Source organism: Rhinolophus sinicus, linkage group LG01, assembly GCF_036562045.2.
Source record: "Rhinolophus sinicus isolate RSC01 linkage group LG01, ASM3656204v1, whole genome shotgun sequence".
Taxonomy (NCBI): domain Eukaryota; kingdom Metazoa; phylum Chordata; class Mammalia; order Chiroptera; family Rhinolophidae; genus Rhinolophus; species Rhinolophus sinicus.
The window spans coordinates 151,436,153-151,463,523 of NC_133751.1; the positions used below are offsets into that span (position 1 = coordinate 151,436,153).

The 27,371-nt window shown below is 35.4% G+C and overlaps 1 long non-coding RNA gene across 3 annotated transcripts in view; it reads left to right on the forward strand.

The window, feature by feature from the left end:
* The first annotated feature begins 341 nt into the window (after positions 1-341).
* LOC109445174 (uncharacterized) overlaps positions 342-27,371 on the forward strand; it is a 45,266-nt gene continuing 18,236 nt past the window's right edge. For 2 of the 3 annotated variants that reach the window (XR_012497813.1, XR_012497812.1), the window contains exons 1-2: positions 342-7,540; positions 9,813-9,918. This is a non-coding gene — a long non-coding RNA (uncharacterized LOC109445174). The remainder of the gene's footprint in view (positions 7,541-9,812; positions 9,919-27,371) is intronic. The other variant, XR_012497814.1, reaches the window with a different exon arrangement.

Below are 27,371 nucleotides of genomic sequence, written 5' to 3' on the forward strand. Positions count from 1 at the left end.
CCCTGAATTATGGTCTGGATTCTATGGGTTTTTAAACCATGAAATGTAAAAGCATACAGATATGTGGAGGTCATTCCAGTAAAAAGAAAAAGATTTATGTACGCGTATTTGTGGATAATTTGAACCAAAGACGTAATGAAAGAAATAAACTTTTATCATCATCATCATCAACATCCTTATTTTCATCCAATTCTTGCAGGCAGCCATTTCTCCTCTGAAAATGATAGAGTTTAAGCATTCTAAACAGGAGAGTCAATGGCTGAAGTTTCTTTCCTCCCTACTTTCAACAACCCCCCCCCCCCCCCCCCCCCCCCCCCACCCCCCCCCCCCACCCCCACCCCCACACACACACACACACAAACAGCAAGCTGGTCTTTTTTGTTAAATGATAGGTGACAGCTGTGTATATCTTTGAAACCACTAGAAATACTTTTTCCCAATATTGTATCGTGCTCTACTTCCCAGCATAAATTTTTAACCTCAAGAAAAAGTATTCATTGGTTGGAATGAGATCTCAATTGTGTCTCCCCTCTCCAGGCATTTTCTCACTTAGTAAAAATCCAGGGAGTATCCATTTACAGGCTTTATGCTTCTCCTTTAATCCCTATGGGTAAAAATTATAATACCTACAGTTATCAGGGGCCAAAAAGAAAAGAAGTCTCTAAGGAATGAGAACCTAAATAGTTTTGTCTTGTAAACTATTGTTAAATATTTAATTTATGCCCAGATACCTTGAGGATTTGTACCAAGAATTATTAGAATTAGCTCATTCACATTTTTGAAGCAAGCCAACAAAAGAATTAGTTTTTGAATCCAAGAGGTTTACAAAAAATGATTCTAAATAAAGCATTATGCAATGTACAAGGTGCACAAGACTATCAGACCTAGTACAGCCTAAGAGAATGCAGAGACATTCTTTTATCAAAAGAAGAGTTAAAAAAGGAGATTTTCCTTCCCATACATGACAAAGTTTGCTGAAACAATAAGGTAAATATCTTGGTACCCAACAACAAGTTCTCCCAGAGTGGCTGTTGTTCCTTTTACCTTAAGCCTATAAGATTGCAAAGGAAGCAGTTTATCTCCTGGCTCCTCCCCCCCACCCCCCATAAGTCTTTTCTGCCCTTTTACACCTCCCTCACCTGTCTCTCCCCAGGGATCCTAGCCTTCCTAGCTCTCAAGAAAAATGTGTCCTTGCTTTACTCCCTTTCTTATCAAATCAAATTTCTTAACCCTTTATATTGGGAAGGATAATACACGTACAGAAAAGAAGTTCACAAACAAAATTGCGTGATGACTTACCACAAGGTAAACACTGATGTCAGATTATGAAAGCATTACTCTCAGTCCTCCAAAAGCCCCTCCCACCAATCCAGATCTTCATAACAATGGACTCATAACCATAAGTATCCATCCCTAAGCACAATAGAGTAGTTTGTCTGGTGTTGACCTTTATATAAATGGAATCATACAATATGACCCTTGTGCATATTATTTGCGATATTCTTCCATGCTTTTACAAGCTAGTGCAGTTTTTTCATTGTACTGTATGTAAATACCACAATTTATCCATTCTACTGAAAAACATCTGGGCTATTTCCAGTTTTTGACCATTATTAATACTGCTGCAATGAACATTTGGCACACTTCTCTTGGTAAACAAGTGCATGCATTTCTGGATGGTCTATATACCCTAGTAACACTGTGAGGTTGTGATACCATGTTTCCCCAAAAATAAGACCTAGCCGGACCATCAGCTCTAATGGGTCTTTTGGAGCAAAAATTAATGTAAAACCTGGTATTTATTATATTATATTGTTATACCTGTTCATATAGTAAAATAAGACCGGGTCTTATAGTAAAATAAATTAATTATACCAACTTCCACACCACTAGCAATACATAAGTTTCCCAAGTTCTTCTATCCTTAAAAATTGGAATATTATTAGAATATTTACAAAAGACATTCTGGTGAGTGTATAGCAGTATCTCATGGTGGAATTTGACTTTTCTTTATGACTCAATGAGGTTGAGCACCTTTCCACATGATTATCTGCCATGTGGACATCCTCTTTTGATAAGTACTAATTCAAGCCTCCCACCCATTTTCATGATGGGGTTGTCCGTCTTTTTCTTATTCTTTTTTAGGAGTTCTTTTTGTACTCTAGTTACCAGCTCTTTAATTACCTTTTGTAAGCATATTCTACCATTCTGTGTCTTGCATCTTAGACCTCTTATGGTATCTTTTGATAAACAGAAGTTCTTAAGTACAATATAAGCAAATTTATCTTTTTATAATTGTTTTATGTACTGCTTAGAAATTTTCCCTAAATATTCCAAAAATTTATTGTTTTACCTTTCACATTTAAATCTCTGATCCACCCGAGACTGATTTTTTGTGTGTGGGTCCAGCTATATGAGTTTTTTTTCAATCAACAATTTGAAAAAACTCCCAGAAGAACTGTGTACCCTAAAACAGACGAAGTGAATGGACAGTATGGATAAGTATAGTACAATATTTGTACAATAAATATATTTTCTTTCTTATGATTTTCTTATATCATTTTCTTTTCTCTAGCTTACTTTATTGTAAGAATACAGTATATAATACATATACAAAATAGGTATTGATCTACTGTCTATGGCATCAGTAAGGCTTTCAGTCAACAATAGGCCATTAGTTGTTAAGTTTGGGGGAAGTCAAAAATTACACATGGATTTTCTCAGAGTCAGCTGTGTCTTTAATTTGCTGCAATCATGTTTTATGGTTTTCTGCATAGTTACCTTGCACATATGTATTGTTAGACAAGTCCTTAGATATTTGATGTTTTTATATTATTTTTTTTATTTTGTATTTTTTATACTATTTTAGATAACTTTAAAATTTGATTTTCTATCATTTGTTGTGATGAGAAAAACAACTGATTTCTGTATTGATCTTTTTAATCCACACTTTCACACTTTAATTCTAAAAATTTAACTGAAAACATTTTTAGATTTTCTATATACATGACCATTCTATAATTAATGACATTTTTCTTTATTGTCTTTCTAATTTTTATATCGTTTATGCCTTTGTCTAGTCTTACTATATGGCTTAGGAATTTCAGTACAAAAGATTCTAGTCTTATTTCTGACCTCAAAAGGATAGATATTAAATATAATACTGTCATACCTTTATTATAGATACCCTTTATCAGTTAAGGGGAGAAGATTCCCTCATATTTCTTATTTGCTAAGAATTTTTACCACAAATGGATATTGAATATTATTAAACAGCTTTTCTGCACCTACTGAGTTGATTATATGGTTTTCCTCCTTCATTCTATTAAAGTAGTGAATTATGTTGTTGTTTTTAAATGGTAAACTAAACTTACATTCATAAAATAAACCCTACCCATTCTTTTTTATATATTTTTTTTATGTTTGCTGATATTTTGTGTATAATGTTTTCACCTATGTTCATAAATGAGAATGGCCTGTAATTTTCCTTTCTTGTAATATTCTTATGAGGTTTGTTGTAGGGTTGTGATGGCCTCATCAGAGAGTATATAATATTGGGGTTATTTGTTCCTTAATAGCTGATACACTTTACTTGTAAAGCCGTGTGGCCCTGTGGCTTTCTTTGTGGAAAAGCTTTTAAGAAATGACTCAGTGTTTCATAATTTAAGAGGAGTATTCTGAATTATGTCTTCTAGTGTCAATTTTGACAAACAGTATTTTCTAGAAATGTATCTTACATTGAAATTTTTAAATGTTTTAGTACAAAATTATTCATATTTTCCTCTTAACATTTAGTACCTAAAGGCTTCATTGTGTTGCTCTTATTCCTAACATTGGATATTTATTTGTGCCTTCTCTCTTTTTTTATGTATTATATTCACCAGAATTTATCAATTTTAAAGCTTTTCAGGAATGACCTTACTTTGTTTGTTCTATCTTGTTTATTTCTATTTTTACTTTTTCTATTTTCCTCCTTTTACTTTGTTTTTACTTGCTGTTCTTTTCCCCCCCTACATTTTGACATGGATGCTTATAGCTCATTAATATTTAGCTCATCATATTTTCTAATATTCACATTTTAAGACATATATTTCCTTCCAGGTATGACCTTAGCTATATCCCTCTAATTTAATAAGTTGTATTTTCACTATCATTCAGTTCAGAATATTTTATAGTTTCCATTGTAGTAGAGATTTTTCTACTGTCTTTTTGTTTTGTTCTTTTTTAAATATATCATTTAATTACCTTGTTGTCACAGAATATTCTCTGATTTCAGTCTTTTGAAACTTGTTGAAACTAGCTTTATGGCCCAGCATAAGGTTAATATTTATATTATGTGTGTGGTTGAAAAGAAGGTGTGTTCCACAGTTAGATTCATTGTTATATGTAATATGTCACTTAGGTCAAATGTGTCAACAATGTTGTTTAAATTCTCTGTATTTGTACTGATTTTATTTGTTCTATCATTTCCTGAGAGATATTATATTAAAATATCCCACTATGATTGTAGGCTTTTTATTTTTATGTTATTTTTGCTTTGTATGTTTAAAGGTTATATTTTAGAGGTTCATTTTAGTATATTAATTTACAAATTTAAAATTATTAGGTCTCCTTGGTAAACTGAAGCATTTAATATTTTTAAGTGTCCTCCTTTATCTCTAGTAACTTTCTGCCTTCAAGTCTTTGTCTATATGAATCAGTTTGGCTGATATTTTATGGTAAGTAACCTTTTTGCACACTTTCAGTGTCCATATTTTTTTATCTCCTTACTTTAGAAGTGTCTTTTCTAAATGACATGTGATTAGGACTTTTTGCTCATTTGGTTTTTATCCAAGATTCAAGGTATGACAATTAAGTTTGCGAACTTGTTGCAAAGATGTTGCTAACCTTTTTTTTGCTATCAGAGGGATTATTCATTATGAATTTGTACCACTGGACAAATAGTTAACCAGGTTTACTATTTGGAAGTGCTAAAACGGCTGCATGAAAAAGTTAGACGACCTGAACTTTTCGCCAAAAATTCATGGCTCTTGCATCATGACAATGCACCAGCTCACACGGCACTGTCTGTGAGGGAGTTTTTAGCCAGTAAACAAATAACTGTATTGGAACACCCTCCCTACTCACCTGATCTGGCCCCCAGTGACTTCTTTCTTTACCCAAAGATAAAGGAAATATTGAAAGGAAGACATTTTGATGACATTCAGGACATCAAGTGTAATATGACGATAGCTCTGATGGTCATTCCAGAAAAACAGCTCCAAAATTGCTTTGAAGCATGGACTAAGCACTGGCGTTGGTGCATAGCTTCCCAAGGGGAGTACTTCGAAGGTGACTGTAGTGATATTCAACAATAAGGTATGTAGCACTTTTTCTAGGATGAGTTCGCAAACTTACGTGTCAGACCTAATATATATTTTTTAATCCATTTATGAGTTAATGGACATTTGGATGGTTTCCTCTTTTTAGTTATTGTGAATAATGCCACAATGAACATTTGTGTACAAGTTTTTGTGTGGACATATGTTATTATTCCTGTTTGGAATTGTAGAGCCATATGGAAACTCTGTGTTTAATCTCTTGAGGAACTGCCAGAATATTTTCCAAAGTGTCTTCACCATTTTACTTTCCCACCAGTAATGTATAAGAATTCCACTTTCTGCACATTTTGACTAACACTTGTTATTATCTGTCTTTTGATTATAGCCATCTCAGTGGGTCCCTAGTGCAGTCACATTATGGTTTTGACTTGCATTTCCCAGGGGGCTAATGATATTGCACATCTTTTCTTGTGCCTATGGGCCATTTATATATCTTCTTTGGAAACATGTCTGTTCAGAAACTTTCCTCATTTTTTTAATTGGTTCATTTGTCTTCTTATTATTGACTGGTAAAATTTTTTTACATATTCTAAATACAAGTCAATTATAAGATTTGTAACTTGCAAATATTTTCTCTCATTTTGTGGGTTGTCATTTCATTTTTGACATCTTTAAATCACAAAGTTTTTAATTTAATAAAGTCCTATATTTTTTTCTTTTGACTCTGTGCTTTTGGTGTCACCATTAAGAAGGCCAAGGTGAAAAAGATATACTATATATTCTTCTAAGAATATTAGAGTTTTAGCCCTTACATTTAAGTCTGTGATACATTTTTGTATATGATGTAAGAATGGAGTCCAATTTTATTATTTTACATGTGTATGTCCAGTTGTACCAGCATCATTTATTGAAAGTACTGGTTATTATTTTTGCTTTTTGGATTTTTTTGTTTTGTTTTGTTTTATTATTGAATTGTCTTGGAATCTTTGTCAAAAATCAATTGACTGTAAATATGAAGGTTTATTTCTGAACTTTCTATTCTATTCCACTGATCTATGTTTTTCTTATGTTAGTACTATACTTTTTATTATTGTAGGTTTGTAGTAAGTTTTGGAATTGAGAATTGTAAGAACAACTTTGTTCTTTTTTTAGGATTGTTTAAGCTATTCTGAGTCCCTTGAAATTCCTCTTGAATTTTGATATCAGCTTATCGGTTACTGCAAGGGAGCCAGCTGAGATTTTGATAGGGATTACGTTGAATCTGTGGTTCAATTTTGGAAGTATTGTCCTCCTAAAAATATTGTCTTCCAATCCATAGACATGGGATCTCTCATCGTTAGCTCTTTTTTAGTTTCTTTCAACAATGTTTTGTAGTTTCCAGATTATAAATGTTGTACTCCTTTTCTAAATTTATTACTAAGTACTTCATCTTTTTTATGTTAATGTAAATGGAATTGTTTTCTTAATTTCATTTTTGTGTTGTTCATTTCTAGTTTATATAAATAAAATTTATTTTTGTATATTGAGCTTGAACCCTGCAATCTTTCCAAACTAATGTATTAGTTCTAATAGTTTTTTTTGTTTTTATTTTACTAGATTCCTTAGTATTTTATGTATACAATATCCTGCCATTTGCAAATAGAGACAATATTAGTTCTTCATTTCCAATCTAGAGACTTTTTTTTTTTTTTTCGGTCTCTCTTTCTTCTTCTTTTCTTTTTGCCTAATTGCCCTGGCTAGGAACCTCCAATACAATGTTGAATAGAAGTAGTGAAAACAAATATCCTTGTCTTGTCTCTTACCTAGGGGAAAATATTCAATCTTCAGCATTAAATATGATATTAGCTGTGGGTTTTCGCAGATCGCTTTTATCAAGTTGAAAAGGTTAACTTCTATTCCAAATTTTTGAGTATTTTTATTATGAAGAAGGGTAGGATTTTGTTAAATGTTCTTTTTCTGTTCACCTTCGTATTTAAATGATTTGTTTGGCTATACAATTCTTAGTTGGAAATGCTTTCATTCAGCACTTTAAATATGGTCCTGAATTGCTCTGGCTTAATTGTTTATAATTGGGAAATCAACTCAGTATAATTGTCATTAATTTTGAATGTAATTTGACCCCTATCAACTCCCTTAAGATTTCCTTTTTTCTTGGTTTTCAGCAATTTTACTGTGATGTACCTACATCAGGATTTCTTTGTATTTATTTCTTACAATTTGTAAGTGCTCTTAAATAGTGACATAATTTGTGTGTGTGTGTGTCAGTTTGGAAATATTTTCAGCCATTATCTCTTTAAATTGTGCTTCTTGCCCTTTCTCTCTTTTCTCCCTTTCTGGGATTCTAATTATACACACTTTAGATCTTACTTGTCTTTTAACCTTTTTCATGTATTATCAACTTTTTAATTTCTTCCTGCTTTATTTTAGGTATTTTTTTCCTGACAAATCTTTATTCAGCTGAGTCCAAGATATTAATAAACCCATAACAAAAATACATAATTTTGGTTATCTTACTTGTTGAAATTCTCCATCTTATTTCATCTCCTTGAAAATAATAGGTGTTTTTTAGAAAATGTGACTGATAATGCCAATATTTGAAGCCACTGACTGTCTGCTCTTTCTGCTATATTTTATTCATGTCTTATTTTCTCTTTGAGCACCTGGTTATGTATTTTCATAACTTTAAGAAATATTTGAAGGCCTAGGATGATGCTAGCGTCCTTTAGAAAAGATTATATTTACTTCTGCCGGGTTCCTAAAGCATGAGCACTCTGGAGTTACCTCATCTGGAGCTGATGCAAAGCTGAGCTCTAGGTCCCCTAAAAGACTTACCTACTTCTGATTTGCCGTTACTGCTATAGTGCATCCTAAATCAACGGGTGTTAACCAGGTCTCCTTTCTCTGCATTGATAATGCCCTATTGTCATAGCCCTCACAAGAGTATAAAAAGTTGCTCAGCCTTCCTACTATCCTCTAGAATCGATAAATGCTTTATTTGATATCTTTTCATCAAATTTTAACCTATTATATTTTATTCCTTTAGACAGGATTTCTATAGCCCCCTTGTTTACAGCTAGCTCTGCTAGCAAAGCAATTTGTAATTGTGGGAAAGGCTTAAGCATCTTCCATCTAATCTAGGAGCCATATTTTTTTCAGTGACTTTTAAAAGATTAAGTCCACACCTGAGTAACATAAAGCACCAGAGGGTAACACTAACAATTTAAGTTCTATTTAGACAGAAGGGTGGTGATGTGGTCAGCTAGTGCAGGACCTACTTTATAAAAACACACTCTATTGGGGATCCCATTATCTTCCATTAAGTGGCCTTCTGCCATGAATGGCCATTTTAAATAATCTTTGTGCTTAATTTAAAATGAAACTTCTAGGAGCAATAACTGAGTTCACATGCAAAGCTACCTGTACTTCTTCTACATTTATTAGTTTGTCTCCTATGACAGCCTTCAGAGGCTCAATCCGATTTATGTAAAAATTTTGCATGGTTAGAAGTTCCTGTAGGGCCCCGTGTAAGTCCCATTACTACAAATGTTTCAGCAAATGTATAATATTCCTGCCAGTGTTGCTCTTGCTTTGCTGGAAGAAATGTGTGACTCCAAAACTATCAGTTGGACATTTTTATGAGCTACATTCAGTACAATATAACTTTTTTTTAAGCGGAAAAGAAAACCCCAGCAGTACTCCCGAGTGCATGCTTAATTCTCCAGCTCTGGAAGCGTGATTTTTAGTGAGTGCCTATCAACACACCTGTGCCTGCCTGCCTTTATTAGATCAAAAACGTGCACTCTCTTAGACTCCTCAGCTACAGATGGGTCACAGAGATTCTGCCACTGACTTTTTAAAGTGTAAAATGCAGCTATTCTATATTTCAACTTTTATTACTTTCAGTGACTGGATGTAGTTCCCTTCTTATCAATTATTTTTTGAAATATTAAACAAATGAAGTATGTCTTATTTAAACAGCAATGCCAGGAAAACCAAAGGCTACCCTTTGAGTGAATGTCTTAAGCATTTAAGTTACTTTAAAAAAAGCAAAAGAAAAACGTTCAGATGGGACAAGGTATAGACATGAAAATTCACTTAAGGAACATTCTGCAGGACTTGAAATCTCAAGTAACAGCTTTTAAACCAGCAATGCGCCATGTGTTCAGGCTTACGGAAATCGGACAGTATAATTAAAGAAATGCTAACATACACTTCTTTTTCTAAAGATTCTCTTTTAGCTCACATTCTAAGGAAGTTAGATTTTCCAAGGAAATCAGAATATACCTGCAAAATTGGAATGCTTGTGTAGTCAGTCTCAATGTCAATATGGTAGTACATTTAAGCATGTATACAGATCCCAAAAGTTTGCATTCTGTGTGTGATCACTACTCTTGGCTTTCGTTTATTTTGCTTTCCTTATTGTCAGCATTGACTTTGACTTCTTGCTGCATATATTTGGTTGTTGCTGTTATTTTTATTGTTATCTTGCAGGATGTTTTCAAGTCACCCCCAACCACAACCCCAATCAAATGTTTTTGGAATGAACCAAGTGATGGATAGATGGATATATAACAAAACAGGGATGCACTCCTTAAAGGTGGGGATATGTTTTGAGAAATGAGTCATTCGGTGATTTCTTTGTTGTATGAACATCATAGGGTGAACTTACACAAACCTAGATGGTATAACGTACTCCTGTAATTGTATGTGCGGTACTTTTATACGCCTGGCAGGGTGAAGGTAGGATTGTCTACACCAGCATCACCACAAACACTTGAGTAATTGCAGTGTGAGCCCTGGCCTTCTCTTTTTGTAAAGCAAGTGCCTGACTTAAGCTTTGATTGCTCAGGCCTCCACTTCAAAGAGGCATCCACTTCGACAAAGGCTATCTCGAATAAACACCTTGCCAGCCACTGGACTTGATAAAGAGCCAGGATTAAGAGCCAGGCTGCCTCTCCCACTGAGACGCCTTTGTTTTAGATCTTGGTTGATTTGATAACTGATGATTTTGGGGGCTACTTGTTTTTTCTCTTCCCACACTTTAAAGTATTATGTTTTAAATTGACCAATTCAGAGTGAATCTGTAAAGCTTTTGGCCCCCAACCTCAACCCCAATCAAAGCTGTGCCCCAGCCTCCTGCTCATTCTGCCTCACTCTGTGCCCCTGGCCTGCCTTGTACACTCCCAGGCCTGTAAGTAAGAAATTATTTTCTTCTTCCAAGTTTCCTAACAGTTATCACTGAAGGGTGTCTTGCAATCATAATAGGAACCATAAGGGTTGGTCCAGTTGTCACATTGGTTTGGAAGGGGAAGACATCTGTGGAAGCTCCCAGGTCCCAGGTGAGTGCCCCCAGGTGCTACTATGGATAGACTGAGCTGGACAAAACAGTAATGCCTGCTCTAGGACCTCTCCAGTATGGTTACATCACAAGGCAACAGGAATTTTTCAGCTCTGTTATAATCTTATGGGACCACCATCGTATATGCGATCCATTGTTGCCGGAAACATTGTTATATGATGCCTAAGAGTAATAATTAACAGCTTATAATTATTACTACCTACTCTAGAGTTTTTAAAACAGCTAAATGGACTACAAAGTGGGTATGGACAAAGCCAGAGAAACGGTATTTTGTTAAGACTATTCTGACCCTATATTTTCCCTTCTACTCATGCCCAGTCAGTTTGTCTCGGGGATCTCTCTTTACTGAACATTCGAATATCAAAGGGATAGGAGGAACTAGAGATAAGAGTTCAATCTCTCGTCTGCTGCAACCTGAGTACTACTTAAGTCTCATGCCAACTAAGGCCTGCGTCCCATGTCCTCTTCCCATCCCCAAACATCTGTCTTATATAAGGGGGTTTACCCAATGTGCAGATCATGCCTAGATAATATGCATGCCTTTGCTTAAGGGTAAGACGAGTCATTCATTCCTTTCTTAAACGTACATGCAGAGTGGATTGTCTACTGGCTATGGTGTTCTAATTGAAAGCCAAACCAGGCCTTGTCTCAGCCTTCAAGAAGTTTAGATACTAGATTGGCAAACACATAATTTTATAGGACTACAATCCACAACTTAAAAGTAGTTGTGGAAATAATGACATTTTAGTCTCAATGCTAAAATGTTTGACCCTGAGCTGCTATTTTGCCTAATGGCAGATACTCGGTTGAGTTCATTCTTTCTTATGCAGTGATTTCTCTTTGTCACTTGAGGATTCATAAGTCCTGATCAAAAGTCCAGACTTCTATTCCTTTCTCTCATTATCCTCAGCCTCACCGTGAGATAACATCTTGTACAGTGATCTGTGGCAAGCACTTTCATTCCTACCTTTAAGATCCATAGAAATAGTTGGAAATATCTTTATTCTGAAATTTTTTCAGAAATTGAGGAAAATAGGAGAATGGTATTATTCTGGGTATTATTCTCTTGAACTTGATATTCCTGGTGCAATCTCTTTATACACATATATTAAGAAAGAAAGTCTATCTTCCTGTTTCAGAGATTGACCCATCTGGCTATCAGACCCAAGTCCACCAAACTTTTAATCTTTTCTACTTCTCTTTCTGATTCCATACAGCTACCTGGTTAGACCATGTTGAGGGGTCAGTTTGTTTGACAGTTACATTTTCAGTTTAAATAAGAAATTGTTTTTCTGGTTTCATACATCAGTGTTAAGGGTGTTGTTAACAAGAGTCATATCCGTCAATCCAATCCATTCCAGGTCATTTCTGAATCTGCAAAGTAGAGGACTGGATTCTAGGCTGAGGTGAATTTAGACTCTAATACTGTTAGCTCCATGAAGGCAGGGACTGTGTTTATCTTGTTTATCATGCTCTAAAGTGCCTGCTCCTTTGTTGGCATTTGATATATCTGAATGAATGCAAATTCTACCTTCTCAGGCTTCTTGGTAGCCATTTAACTGTCCTCTTTCCTGATGACATCAATGACACCACACAGGATTTCTTTTGAACTTCTTATTAAACTGTATTATTCCCATTTTGTAGATGTGAAAACCAAGACTTAAAGTAGTTAGATAACTTTCATATTTCCACAAAGCTAACAGAATGATTTCGGAATCTAGACATCGAAAGTTCCAAAGCCCATACCCTTTCCATTACATCATGGTGCCCATAGGAATAAATCAACAGTTAGAGATCATAGCTAAGGTCGATCTATCAGATAAAGCTTCTAAGCAAAGATTTAATTTGAACTACGTTTTTAAGGTTGCACATTACTTCAAGCGAGAGACAAGATGCATGATATCAGCAAAGATGAAGGGACAAGGTACTGCATGTTATATTGGGGAAATATTAAGTAATAAAATGTCACTGTGTATCAGCTATAAGTGATAGGATGATGGGCAATGAATCTAGATAAGTATAACATCATTAAATTCATGAACAGCAGACTAAGAAATTTGAACATTCATCCATAAGTAAACCAATGCAAACAAAGGTTTTGAAAGAAGATATGAAACATAATTAAAGCTATGCTTCAAATTGACGTGTTCCTCGGTTGGAAATAAGACTAGTTAATATGTTATGGATAACAGTGCATGTGATGATCGTAAGGATGGGACCATAAGAGAGGAGGCAGAGGATTCAAAGAGCTCTGAGTCTCAAAGCAGCATAGGTAGGCAAATGGAGCATTAACAGAAACAGAGGACTTGAAATGATAATGGAGGAAGATCATGCTTTTGGTTTTGTAGACATTAAGTTTGTATTGCTTGCAGTATATCCACATGTAGATGACCAGCAGAAAGTCTGAATGTGAGCCTGTAGCTTGAAAAGTCTCAGCTTGAGTCACTTATTTGGGATCCTGCAGGGAGGCAGTAATTGAAATCATAGGGTAAATGAGATTATCAGAGGCAAGGGTATGAAAAGTAAAGAGTAAAGGCTTGAACAAACCTCAGGCGGGAACATTTAGGAGGCAGAAGGAAGAAGGAGAAGCCTCAAAGTAGACAGAGAAGGCACAGTCAAAGAGGTAGGTAGTTATTACTTCCCTCAGGGGGTTATTTCTGCTAGCTTCAAGACTGAGAACTACTGTCTTCGTTTAATGATAGAAGATGATGAAAATAGCTAGGAGGAAGTAAGTTGGTAAATATGGATTAGGCCAAGGCAAATTTGATGCGCTGAATAGAATTTTTTTGTGGCCATTTACTTTTAAAACAATTTTTACAATGCTACTTCAAAACTGGTTTATTTTCCCAGGCTTTCTACCGCCTATTTTGAATAAAAGTAATAGGCAATGCTAATGGATGATGGATTCCTCATTAATTCTTAAAACATTCCAGAATGTTCTAAGTCAAGCTTTAGACTTGCTTGATTCAAATATGAATTGAATTATTAGCAATTGATGTTATAATATACTTTGCATTGAAAATAATTAATTGAATGACTTTAATCTCAGCTATTAATATACTCTTTTATTTTTCTAATATTTGTCTCTGAAATACTAATCCCTCTTTACCCTCTGGTTTCCAATCTTTAGTAAGTTAGATAATGTCACTTTACTTTTAAAAAATTCCAATTTGACATAAGTAATATATGCTTCTCTGTCTTTTCATAATGCTTTAAGTCACAGAGATGCTATTCTGTGTTCAGATATTTTTGATAAGCACACAGAATATTTCTATTGTTTCAATATGTGATACTTTTACAGAAAGCAAACAAAAAATGAAAAAATAACTTTATTGCTCAAGATCAAAATTTACTCACTCAGTTTTAGTAAGACTGCATATTTCACAGCTTTTTAAAATATATTTGCTAATCTGGGCTTGTTCTATTTGAATAATAAACAGAGGCTTTGGAACAAGCCTCAGTAGTAATATCTATTATTAATTTTAACTGACATCAGAACCCCTGAAAGGAATATGTATAAATGCATAGATTATTTAGAAAGTGTCCGTAATATCTATGTTTATTTGTTATTGTTTTTTTTAAAGAACAGTTTGATTGGCAAAAATAAGAAAAGGAATCAATATCATAGTAAACATGTTTAGGAGAAGGCAACTACAGTAAAAAGTTAAAAAAAAAAAAAAGACGAGAAACACCCAATGGCAATTTAACAGAGTGATATCCAAAGTCATATAACTCATTATAGTGAAGATGAAAAAACTGTAATTATTTCTTGCCTAAAAATTGGAAAACGAATTTGGTCGTACTAGTCTTTAATATAGATGTTTACAGTGCATCCTCACTTCTTGTATATATCAGCAAGGAATAGATCATACAATGTTTGCAGGGTATACTGAAAGCATACTGTGACATCCAAAGTTTTTTGAGAATTACTCCATCACTCCTGGGTTCCCTTTCAGCATTTGCCATGTATTGCAATTTCCTTGTCCCATTCAATGACCTTTAAAATGTATGACTTTAAGTATTACAACTTTTAAATACTTTCTAATGAGGAGGACAATGACCACCAAATTGTCTTTTGCTACTAAGAAGTGCACAAGTTATTTCATTGAAGTACTCATTGTTGAAATTAAAGGTGAGTTATACACATTTCTTTTACAAATTAAATTAGTGCTCCAAATTTGCTGAACTTTGCTGCAGTACAAGTAGGTGTGTCTTAATAAAATGCTACCTTGTAGATATTTTTTGAGAAAATACATATTTTAATCCATCCCCTCAAGATAAAGTTGATATTTAACAATGAGTTCTTCACTGTCTTTGGGAAAAACTCATTAATACAGAGAAAGAATTTTACAAATGAATCTTCAGAGATGTTTCCATTGTTATGTGGTTTTGCTGAACTTTAACAACAGATATAAATATGTCATCTATAAGTACTGTCATAGCTGCTCTTAATTAAAACATAACTAACATTTTATAATCTGTCCAAAAACTTTCTAAATGAACATTTCAGTGGATCTTGAACTCATTGCTAAAAATATAACAATGAAACAACTGATTAGGTGTCAAAAACAAGTGATTTGTACCCAAGAAGATATCATGCTGCTGAATTTCAATACAATGTTTGCATAACTGATAGATGGGATTGAAAAACGAGTATGATGATTTCTTAAGTGCTTCCTTTATGTATTTGTTCCATTGGAATATACAGATTTTTTTGTGAAGGATCTTTTTCAGCTATGTTAGCCCTTAAAACCAAGTTTAAAAGCTTGACTCTCAGATCACTAAATGTTAAAATATGACTTTCATATAAATTCAGCATATTCAATTATATTATTTTCACTAAGAATAATTATCAATAACTTTATTAAGAGGAAAGATTTTATATATCATTAAAAACTTTTAAAATTATTTTAAAATTATTTATTTCATCTTTAATCTAGTCTTTAAATTTTTCTATTTATATATTTATAACTAAGTATATGTTATATTTCATACAATGTAATAATACAGTAGTATATACATTACAAATAAATATACACCTATAGGATACACAAAATTTTTTCACTATTATGGGTTCACCATTCAAATATTTTGCAGTCCACTAAATTAATAAACTAGAACGAACAAAATAAAATGTTTTTCTGTGACAGTAATAATTGCATTGAAGACTAAAATAAGCAGTACCCTAGTATCTGTTATCATATGAGCACCAAGGAGGGCTGCATTCCCTTTCATGGGCCCTAATGAATATATTAATATTATTTGTTTTTTCTAACCTAAAAGTTATTATTTTTTTTTATTTTAAGATAAATTAAAACATTTTTATGAGCTCCTAAAAGAATAGTGGGACCTAGGTATGGTGCCATATGGATAAATTGGCCGTGGTACCAATACCATAAAAGATAAAATAAAATTTCTTATATTTACATTTCAGTTTCATTACTGTACACTGTTTGGTGCAAAATAAGCCACATATGAGGACCAGATATACTTTATAAGGTATAGGGTTAATGTGGCCACAACATACGTGTTTTCTCCAAGTAATTCCTCAAAGATATTGTCTTCCTGTTTGTAAGATGTGGATTCCTCACAACAGCAACCAGGACAAAAGAAAGGGGAGAACATGGACCTGAAGCTACGACCTAGGAACACGTAGCAAACAAAGACAGAATATGTACAGATAATACTAGAATTTAAAAAAAGAAAAAAACAAGCTAGGTAGTGAGGAGGTCTACTCTTTACTTAATTTAATTAAAACCCAATCTCCTTCCCATAGCCTACAGGGCTGCGCCATCCCATGCTCTCTTTTCCATCCCCTCCTTGTTGTCCCTTTGCCATGCCCCTATCACACTGGCCTTCAAACAAACACACTAAGCTCACTCCAGCCGAAAGGTCTTTCCTGAGACACTCTCTCCCACCTTAGGGTAAAGCTGCTCCTTTGTGTCATTTACGCTTCTACTTACATGTCCTCTTCCCACAGTCTTTCCTCGCCTCCCTTCCCCTCAACACTCTGTTACAACACCCGATTTTATTTTCTTCTTAGTAATAACCATTGTCTGAATCTGTCTTGACCATTTATTCATTTGTTTATTGTCTATCAACCCAAATGGAATATAAGCTCCATGGTTACAGAGGGAATGTCTGTCCTGTTCCACTGTAGCTCCTCAGTGCCTAGAACTGACAGGCATTCAAGAAATACATATGGAATAAAAAATTTGGCCCCATTTATTTATTTATTTTTTATGTTGCCATGACTATATATAACTATAATTGTAGCCACAATTAATAAATGTTTATTGAGTACTTGTTCTGTAGCAAGCACATTTCTAAGTGCTTTTACATGCACTAACTCACTTAATCCTCACAGTATTATAGTTAATAATTATACCCATTTTACAGATAAAGAACCTGAAGTATAGAGACGTTATGTAATTGGCTGAGTTGGGATTTGATCCCAAGCAGTTTGATTCCAGACTTGGTATTTATAACTAATATATATTCTAATACATAGTTACCATAGACGATCCAGAAGTGATTTTTTTTTCTTTTGAAAAATAAAGTCTAGATATTATTCTTTGGGAAATAATCACATTATTTATTCAATTGAGGGTGATTAAACTAAATCTACAGGTAATTTAAACTGAGAAACTATTGTGAAAAAAAAGGCTATTTGGAAGAAGACATACCTTCAAAGATCTAATTTTTAAAATGTAAACAGTATAATTTTGGGGGCCTCTTTCACCAGCCACCTGCAGCTATTCCCAAGCAGGGAAATATTTGTCGTGCCTCATTACCTATTTTCATTCTCTATGGGATAGTTGTGGGAAACCTACTATCAAATGGATACTAATTGGTAATACTCAGCTTTAAAAAAAATTATGGAACATGATTTCAAGTCCTCCATCCCACCCCCAGACACTGATTTTCACATCGGTCACGAGTCCTTCTGCTGGAACCTCTTCAATTTTCCATGCTCCCTGATCAAATTGCATTATCTACCCACCCCCACAAGCACTCACAAATTGATCAACCAAGAAGATTTATTTACTGATGATGTTGTGCTCATTAATGTGCCAGAGCTTTGGGAGGTGAAGTGTAAAAAATCATTCCTGTTCTTGGAGAACTTATGGTCTAGATAAGAAACAAAATTACTGGCATAAAAAAGCATTGATAGATGCTAACTAGACTTATTGTGGTGATCATTTATCAATAAACACATGTATTAAATTATTATGTTGTATACCTGAAGCTAATATAATGTTATGTATCAACTTTTTAAACAATGGCAAAATAAAATCATCATCATCATCAACAACAACAACAAAAGTATTGAATCTTAGAGAACAAAATACAGGAAGCAGACCTACAGCTCATTCTCCAAGTAAGAGACAGGGAATTTCAGGCAAATGGATAAAAGTATAAAGATATGATGAATATGGCTTGTTTGTGGACTTTGAGGAGACTTGATTAAAATGGAATCCGTGTTGGAAAAAAAAAAAAAAGTGGGAAATGCAGTTAGTTAGCAAATGAGAAAATATCACCAAGATGTTGAATCCTAGGCAAAAGCATTTAGATTCGTTTGAATGGAAAACTTGGAATTATATTTACTCTCATCTTTCTCCCTATGTCCCGAGTTTGTGGAGAAAGTAAAAGACTTCTTTTTGTTGAATAATTCCTTCCTGGAAGTCTTCTATTTGTAGTAATGGCAGTTAAACCCCTCTGAAGGTATGTTAAGAATAGTGGCTGAAACCTCAGGCTGGGATTTTTAGCATTTATATGTTTTTTCATAAGGCCCTTTTGCTATTTTTAACATTAAATAATTTGGTTTGGAGGAATGAGAGAAATTATCTTTAATGAAAGGTGACTTTTTTTCTGACAGCGAATAGATTTTTCATTTCACCTGGTCCTAGGACACAGTTACTTTCTTAACTATTGTAAGCTGATTTTGGTTTGTCTCAGGACCTGCAGTAATAATATATTCTATGTATCTGGGTAATACTTGCCCTAGATTTTATTTTTTTTAATTAAAACTTATTTCTATCACCCTGTGACCTAAATTATTGTCAAAGGAAAGAGGAAAATTTGTGGAGCATGTATTATGGACCAGGGTATTAGTCAGAATAGACTAAGATAAATTGCTATATAAAAAAAAACAATTACTCTCAAATCCCAGTAGTTTCACAAAACAGAGGCTTATTTCCATCATAGGTTGGCAGGGGTCCTGTTCTAATAGTTGCTCAGAGATTCGGGCTGAAAGAAGCTTCATCATATGCAGCTCCATTCGTCTAGAACACATGGTATCTGTGGCCTTAGCATCAGGGAAAGAGAGCACGGAAAATCACATACTGGCTCTAATGTGCTTTGACATATTGGCCAGAACTATTCCCATGATGAGGAATCTGGGAAATAGAGTCTTCCATGGATCCACGACAGGTGGGAGAACCAGATTCTAGTAGGCACTAGTGAGACCTGACATGACCAAGCGTTGGACTGATGTGCTTCATGTGCCTTATTTAATCTTCACAAAAGTTTTAAGGACTAACGGTATCCTCATTTTTGCAGATAAAAAAAACCATAGTAGTTTGGTGAGGTACATAGAATGAGATTTGGGTCAGAGGTCCTGGGTCGGGAATCTCAGGTCATTTCTGTACTAGTTGTAAGACTAAGTAGCTGACATGTCACTCCTTCTTCACCATTAAGTTGTGCACATCACAACTGGGTGGTTTTCCTTGCCTCTTGTTGGTATTAGGTGCCCCTCTTATGCTTTCCCATAGCAATCTCTGCTATTCTCCTGTCATTATATTTATTGTATTATAATTACAGTTATAATGGTACATTTCTTGAGGAAAGGCTGTTCTTATTCATAGTTTTACCCCTGGCACCTAGTCCAGTATCTGGAACTTGCTTAATGTTTAATATTTATTGAAGGAATAAATTCAAATACTTAATTTTCTGGTCATCTGCTGGTTTAAGACATCACTTAAAAGTGGAGATGTTGATAATGACACAAAGTAACTTGCCATATTCCAGAAAAGCATAACCAAGATATGTACCGTGTTTCCCTGAAAATAAAACCTAGCCGGACAATCAGCTCTAATGTGTCTTTTGAAGCAAAAATTAATATAAGACTCAGTCTTATTTTCCTATAAGACCAGGTTTTATATAATATAATATAATATATACCAGGTCTTATATTAATTTTTGCTCCAAAAAACACATTAGAGTTGATTGTGCAGCTAGGTCTTATTTTTGGAGAAACACGGTATTTTTACAAATTCCTGTTTATTTTTTTTTATCTGTAACAAAATTACTTAATATTACGTAGGGGCAAACTATATATAAAACTCACATGCATGTGTATTTACTATTGTATTAGTTTCTCAGGGTTGCTGTAACAAAGTACCACAAACTGTGTGGCTTAAAAACAACAGAAAGAATAGTCTTACAGTTCTGGAAGCTACCAGGCAACAAGAATGGTTTCTTCTGAGGGCTGTGAGGGAGAGTTGGACCCATGCCTCTCTTCCTGGCTTCTAGTGATAGCTGGCAATCCTTGTCATTCCTTGGTTTGTAGATGCATCATTATAATCTTTGCCTCCTTCTTCACATGGCCTTTTCCCTGTGTGTTTCTCTCTCCTCTTCTTGTAAGGACACCATCATATCATATTTGGGCCCACCCTAATGACCTCATCTTAACTTGATTACATCAGCAAATGCCCTATTTTAAAATAAGGTAACATCCATAGGTACTAGGAGTTAGAACTTCAACATATCTTTAGGGGACACAGTTCAACCCATAACAATTATGAATAATATTTTTTTAAATATTTGAGCCAACAATATTCAGTAGACTTCAAATAAAAAATCTAGATTCCCAATTCTCTTTAAAAAAAATCAGATGATCTCCAAAGAGAGGATCTGTCTTCCCATGTGGTATCAACCCCCTGGAACTTACAGATATCTTCCTCTTTTTGGGGGCCTATGCTCTCCAAGTTTGCTACACTTCACACTGGTCACTAATGTCTGCCTGGCCAAGTTTTAACGTCAGTTAAAACCAAAGGCAAATTCCATCTTCAGTACTCAACATTAGTTATGACAGCATCAAAATACCAGCACACTTTGTTCTTACACTCAGCACACTTCGTTCACTACAGTACTTCTCTGGGCCTGACGATTTATGATTTTGCAACTCCTATTATTTAAAACAAAAACAAAAGAAAAATCAGCTCTACAGATAGAGACAAAGTTTACTAAATTCATTTTGTTGTATAGTTTTTCTTTGAGAATCACAATTTTATTTACTACCAAAAAGAATTTATTTATGACACACTGTTTCAGAATGACTTACTTAGAGTCTGGAATATAATCAGATATAGCCCATGAGAAATAAAAAGGTAATGTCAAAGGAGAAAAGAAGGTCAATAATCACTTTTCAACAAAAGCAGCTGCAATGATGCTGGCAATAATTAAGAAGAGACAGAAAATAAACTGTATTATATGACCCAACTGTGGGCAAGATAAAAAGATGCTGCATTCACAACAAATAAATAAATACTATGAAAAGACATGAGTCAACTTTTAAGGAATACACAAAGAGAATTTATATGTGAGAAAAGAAAATCCCTGAAGCGACTCTTCAAATGAGGGTAAAATGTGAATTTGTTCTCAAAGTTGTTGTCTTATTTATTACTAATAGAAAGTGGTGACTCTATACAGCATGCAGGGACGCTGGATTTAACAAAAGGGAGCAACGGTATGTCTTTAAACCTGAATGGGTATGAATCTCTATCCCTCAGTCATTAAATTTTACATGTTCATAACTCACTTCATCTTTACGCTTCAAGCCTGCTTCCCTCTCTGAGTTAGAAAACCCTGTTTTCCTGTCACCTAAGCTACAAACACCTCTGCATGCGTCCTGATTTTACCCTCAACCACACTCAGTCAGGGATTTGTTCTTGTCATTTTTTTTTTTACCTCTATGATGTATTGAGAGAAATCTATTTCCTTTTTTCCTTCTTTACTGTCTCCACCTTCATTAGGCCCTCTCCAACACACACCTTTTACAAAACTGAGCTGTGAATAATAAGAGGAATTCATTAAGGCAATTTAGGCCTTCATCATTCCCTGTCTGAACTATGACTCTTCCTGGAAATTGGTCTCCCTGCCACATGCTCCTGTAGGTTTTCCATCCCCATCCCATGGCCATTCGTACTTCTGTGTCCTATACAAAATATTCTCTCTACTCAAATGCATTTACTACTTCCTTTCACCTTTTATTACTCATCCCTCAACTCCATCTCACTCCTTCTGTGGAGGCTTCCTCATTGAGTCAGTTTCCTTCCTTCTGTGCTCCTCTAGCATCTCTCTGTTTACATTTCAATGCACTTAATTCTTAAACTGTGGTGCACTGGTCTACAGTCTCCACAGCCTGGAGCTTGTGAGAAATGCAGAATCTTAGGCTGTACCCCAGACCTACTGAATCACAATCTGCATTTTAAGGAGATCCCCAGGTGATTCTTATGCACATACAAGTTTGAGATGTGTGGCTAGAGATGATGTTATCAGAGGTTTGCATTTCTCTTTTATACTGAACTCTGAGCCCCTGGAGATGAGAGATACACATTTCATTCTGAGGCCCCTAACACAGTGTCAGTGTATGATCTTGTAATATGCAAATGATAAAAGAAAATGGAAACAGATGGTTCAGTGGTTACCCAAGTAGTCATGGCAAAACCAGGACTCCTTAGCACCTACATGCCAGAGCGTTTCTACCACCCATGCTGTGCCACTTACAAAATGTCTTACTCATTTTTAAACCTCAGAGATGATGGACGACGCACATAAAATCACAAGGCTATTTTAAGTGGCAAAGAGGACTCTAGAACACAAGTTTTTCTCTTGACACTTAGCTGAGGTTCTTTCCACTGTGTCATTTGGCCTCTATCTGTCTGAAGAACAAATGGGAAACACATTAGTCTAACTTCTGTTCTCGCAATTCAAGTTTCAAAGAGCATCTGCCATGATAAAAAAATACATATTTGTATTTTCTCCAGTGTGCTTTGATTCAGTTGGTCCTGGGTTACAGTCCAATAAGTCATGCTCAATGAACGTGTTTGTTTTAAACTTAAAAGAGAGACCCTAACTGAACCCCCCCCCCCAAAAAAAAGTAAGAAATAATTATAAATAGAAATATAATTAGCTAATTCACCAATTTCATGTTTTCTGTCTGGCATTGTAATTTGTAGCTTGTAACATTACATGCATTTTATAGTACATTTAAAAAATGCATGATATATAATGGTTACAAACTTACATATTGAATAAGATATATTTATACTCCAACTGCGACATTTACTGATGTATTTCCAGTGTGCATGCATATTTTGGGAAGGAAACAGATAGGATGTTAATATAATGCCACCAATGTTTTGCTTTACTTTGTTTCACCTTTGAAATAACAAAGTTATTATGTCTTAAACGAGCTATTCATTCATGAAAGCAACAAATATTCAATCGTATGTACGCTGTGCGCGAGGTACTGTCATAGGCTCTTGTCATGAAGATTGTCATGCGGGGTCTCTGGTCCCGCTCCTCACATAAGAACACAGGATATGGTGAGGCCAAAAAGGAACACCCATATATAGGGGAGTCATACCACTATATTCTCGCAGGAGGTTGCGTTGGAGACACAGGAAGCAGGAGCCACACTATCCGCAATCTGCCGTCCACTTCTCTCTGCCAACCAACCTCACTTGCTAGCTGCAATCCGCCATGCTAACTGCAATCCGCTCTTGCTAGCTCAGCCACCATCTTCTTGCTAGCCCCCATTTTCTGCTAGTATAGCCACAGCAGTTATCTTAGTGCCCAATGGCTCACTAGTTACAGCTGATGGCCAGCTAGTCAAAGCTGATGGCCATGCAATCACAGTTGATGGCCATTTACTACCCGAGTGAGCACCTTTCCACGTGAGGGTGAGAGCCTGGAAACTGCTCTCCTGGCTCTGTCCCCACAGCTCTGCCCTCAGAAAATTCTGCATCCAAGAATCTTATGGACTAGTGGGGGACACAGCCAAAGAAGCAAGCAGTTGTTACAAAGGAGTTTTCTGAAGGTAGGTGTAAACAGGGGTACTACAAGGCATGTAGGCAGAAAGAGCATCTGGGCCAGGCTTAGAAGACCAGAAAAGCCTTTGCAAAGAAAAGGACCATGAAGCTACGGTCCAAAGAAGAACAGAATTTAGTCAGGCAAGTTATTCAGGGTGGGACTTTTCAGATAGAACAACTGCATGTGCAAAGGCCCCAATCCAAGAAAAAGAATGGAAGGTTCAAAATAGCTGCAAGTAATTTAGTATGGCTAGCGCAGAGAGTTCCTGGTGGCAGGGAGGGAATGGTAGATAGAGTAATGGGGGTTAATGCCAGACAGGAAAGCAAGGGCCAGATCATGAAGGGTGCTGAATGCCCTACAAAGGAATTTGGATGTCATTCTAAATAATAAGAGTAATATGTAATACATTTCTAGTGCTTGCTATGGGCTCCACATGGTCCTGAAATTATCTCGCTTAGTCTTCACACCGGATGTATGTTCAAGGTACAGTTACTACTCCTGATTTTATAAGACAATGAAACTGAGGCCCAGAGACTAAAAGCACTTTGCCAAAGTTGCACAGCTAAGAGGTAATAGAGCTGGGCTCCTAAAGCAAGAGGAAGGGACATGATGTAATTGTTTTTGTAAAGATCATTCTGGCTCGGGTGTGAAAAATGTGTTTGAGAAGTCCTTTCAATAATCCAATGAGATAAGATGAAGTCCAGGACTAAGTTGAGGCACTGGGGGAGAAAGAAAGTAAATGAGGCGAGAGATATTCGGGGGATTTAGTGATGAGTTGATAAAGTGTGAGGCTAAGTATATGACCAGATGGGCTTCTCCATACAGGGCATGAGTACCAGATTTTAGGACATATATTATACAATCAAATATGCCTTTGCCATAATTGTATTTTTAATTAAAAGGACTTAAATATCAACTGATCTCTGAATGATGACTCATAAATTAATTTGAATAGTGACATAATTTAAATGAATAAATTGAAAGACCTAGGTTTCACTTTATAAAAAATAATATATAATCTAACTATGGTGTTACTTCATTCTCAGCTTATGTTCCTTATAATACAGCTGTCCCTTTTTTCTTTTCCCTGCCAATTCTAATTCCCTAGCAGAAGAAACTCATCTGTGACTGTTTTTCCAACGCTGTCAGGAACTCAAAATTCAGGTGATTTCATAGCAAATTTCAGTCTATCCCTTGATAACTCAGATTCCAGGTTGTGAGTCTCTTCCTTGATCTTATTCCTCTCTCTTCCTTGTCTCTGATTGTCCCACTTTGTGTGTCAATTTCTACACCTGGGCTTCCCACCCAGCAATGCCTGCCATTCACGTTTCTTTGAACCTTGGCCTCTTTAACTCAGGATCCCTATTACCAGCTGCCAAATCAATCTATCAGCTCATTAACTTGTTCATACTTAGCAGTCTCTTCTGATTTTTCATATAAATATTACCCATAATATGTATGAAAATGTCAACTAATTAGTATTCTCTAGTGTCCAATGGCCGAGTCCATCCCTGAAAGGACACCTTTGAACTTTTAGAACTTTGGTCACTTACTCTCGTGATGTGCCTGTCTGTTTTCCTCGGGGGTTATGGCCAAGTTTGGAACTCTCACTATCACACCTTTACCTCCTCACCTTTAAAATGAGTAGCCTTGTGTTTGCATTTCACGTCTTCACCCAACTTATAGTCCTGCTTGTATTTTTGGTTCTGATTTTTCATATTCTAACAAGTTCCAGGGCCAATGTTATAAACAGCCATTAATCTCCATTTTAGATTAAATTATTATTAGAATAGCAAAAAATATGATAATATATGGCCAAATTTTAAAGATAATCTATCAATAAAGGGAAAGGTGAGGGATGAAAAGTTTATATTAAAAAAATGACAGAGGAACACACAGTACATTTATAAAAACTTAAAACATGCAACGCGAACTAGTACGATCTACTTAGGCATTGTAACTCTTTTTTGTACCTCAGTTTCTCTCTCAAGAAAATAGATGCAATAATATGCTTATGTCATAAAGTGAACTAACATAAATATTAATCCACTATTATGATCATTTGATGCCAGGCCCTGTGTAAAGAATTTTAACACAGTAGGAGCATTTACCATCTTCTGAATTTTTCCTTTCATCAGCTCAGTAAGCAGATCGTTATTACTGATCTCTTCAGTTGTGATTTTTTTCTTCAAAAAAATTTTTTTTATAATTTTGCTGCACAATGAGCAAACTAAATTGTTTCAAGCAACACTGTAACTTATGAAAACTACCCATCATCTGTTTGTATTAAATATTCAACTAACCAGTAATCTTTAGCTCTGAGTGATAAAATACATCCATGGGCTGCCATAATATAGGCATTTAGTGCAGCTGGTCAAAAAGCAACTTGTGAATGCATCTTCCTGCTGTGTGAAAATCCATGTAACCATGGAGTCTGTCCCACAGCAAGGTTGTGGGAGCCAGTTTGAGTGTAAGCCTCCCTGAATGAGGTCCTGTTTGGACCTGGTGTTGCCTTGAGGAGGCTCGAGCACACCGAGTGGTCACATCCAGGACCTCACTGGGAATTTCCCTTTAACACAGGCATGACTCAGGTGAGAGAAATACAACCCAAAGTCCTTACATATAGGAATTTCACGTTGCCAGAGGTGCACCCATTTCTGAATGTCTTTTCCAATTGTCTGATTTCTCTGTCATAACCTTGCTTGGAAGTTTGGGTCCATGCTACAGTAAATTGCCAGCAAACTGAAAATGTTGGCAAATTATCTTTTTGTCCAAAAAGCAATCATGTTTCTCTGAATTCATAAGACAATTCTCTGTTTAAAAGTTCTGGGACATTCATATAGGAGGACGGTGGGGGAGCCACTGTGAGCGAAATCTCTGAAGATTTAGTTTCCGTTTGACATTGGCTGCCAAAAGATGGATCAAGGGGAATTCCCTCTAAGCTTGAGAAACTCCCTAATAGATTCGCTGTGAAAGGGAAAGCCAGACAACTCTGGAGTGCCATCATCTTTTCCTCCAAAGAATATGTGTGATCTTTTCCAAAGAGGAGAGAAGAGATTCTTTGTTATCTTGAAAAGTTGGGGCCATCCTCAGAGGTAACATTTAGGCCACTGAAGGAATGACTCACATGAGGTGAATTAAATGGAAAGTTCCCAAATTTTCTCATAGATAACCTTGGAACAAAGTCTCTCATGAAGATTTCTGTACCAAGAACCCACAGTCTCTTGGGAACAGTGGTTCCTGAGTTTCCTGATCTCCCGGCTATCTCAAGACAATCAAGTTGTGTTGGAGTTTAGAAAACAAAATGAGACGATGCCCCAAAAAAATCCCCAAATTTCTGCACACACAATGGAAGATTAGATGCATTACCATGAAATTTAACCAATTTTGTTCAGTACTAGTTCACTGTATCTTTATATACAGACATAAATGCGATCTATTGTAACTTAAAAATAAAGTAGCCAACTTGGTTCACTAAGAATTTCTTTAATATTTTAAAACTAGTACAGTGGGTACTGCCCAGTCTTAGGCATATAGCTCCACCATGTGGATGAGCCTCTGCAAATGACACTGACAACAACTTTTAGAAAGAA